The sequence below is a fragment of the Condylura cristata genome, unplaced genomic scaffold (assembly GCF_000260355.1).
Source record: "Condylura cristata isolate star-nosed mole 26May11 unplaced genomic scaffold, ConCri1.0 scaffold00025, whole genome shotgun sequence".
NCBI classification, from domain to species: Eukaryota; Metazoa; Chordata; class Mammalia; order Eulipotyphla; family Talpidae; genus Condylura; species Condylura cristata.
In genome coordinates this window covers 751,391-752,565 of record NW_004567126.1, presented here as the reverse complement: position 1 = coordinate 752,565, position 1,175 = coordinate 751,391, and the positions used below count along the sequence as shown (strand labels likewise).

The window sequence follows — 1,175 nt, the reverse complement described above, 5'->3', positions numbered from 1 at the left end:
GTCCTTTATCACTGTTTTTGTGTGAGAAGATTTTTTCCCAATTAGTGGTCTGTCTGTTTTTTGTAATGTTTCTTTTGCTATACAGAAGCTCTTTAACTTGATGTAGTCCCATCTATTTATCCTTGCCTTCACTATCATTGCATCGGGTGCTCTATCATTAAAGATGTTGAAGTGTATGTCGTGTAGTGTTTGGCCCATCTTTGCTTCCAGGTATTTTATGGTTTCCGTTCTTATGTCTAGGTCCGAGTTGATTTTTGTGAATGGAGTGAGGTAGTGATCTAGTTTCATTTTTTTGCAGTAGTGTTCCAGTTTTCCCAGCACCATTTGCTGAACAAACTTTCTTTGTTCCATTGTATCTTCTTTGCTCCTTTGTCAAAAATTAGTTGTGCATGAACTTGTGGGTTTATATCTGGGTTTTCTTTATTGAGATATTTTAACTGAAAAGCCTATGCTTTCCCATTTCTCATCCCAGCCATACTATAGGCAAACAGTATTTCTTTTTTCCAACTTTGATGTAAATATACAAATACATGTTTTTATACTTTTTTCCTCTCAAAATATAGTAATCAATATATTGTTCTATCTTAAAAATCTTTGATCAGGGGGCATAGATTGTATGATTTCAGTCCTTTGAAATTTGTTGAGTTGTTTTATGCCCAGTATGTGGTCTCTTTCAATTTATATTGCATGCACTCCAGAAAAACTATTTTTTAATATTACTGTTGAGTCAGTGTTATATGGATGTCAATCAGTCAAACTGCTAATTGTTCAAGTCTTCTGTTTTTTTTTTTTTCTTTAAAAAAAAAAAAGTCTTAATTGAGGTAACATTGGCTTACAATACATATATGGTTTAGAGGTATTGGACCATACCCTTTGAACACCCATTACCAGGACATCCACAGGTCTCTCCGAGTCCATTGTGCAACCTCCCAACTTTGCCTTCCCTCCCCCATATGGGGCCTCAATTCTACATCAGTTGATTTTTGATCTCCTTTTCCTGTCATTGATTATATTTTCCCTTTTAGTTGAGGTTTTGCTTTATAATTTTTGATATTATGCTAACCTCACAGTTGTACATATTTAGTATTATGTGATATTCTCCCTGTTTGATTATTTTATCTCTAGTAGTACTTGCTTTACTTTGTCTTGATAGTAGGTTGGCTCTTTTTTTTTTT

At 34.0% G+C, this 1,175-nt stretch overlaps 1 protein-coding gene across 1 annotated transcript in view; it reads left to right on the top strand.

Moving 5' to 3' along the window:
* Positions 1-1,175, top strand: part of CARM1 (coactivator-associated arginine methyltransferase 1) — a 39,530-nt gene that overhangs the window by 32,770 nt on the left and 5,585 nt on the right. The gene's annotated exons all lie outside the window — the stretch shown is intronic.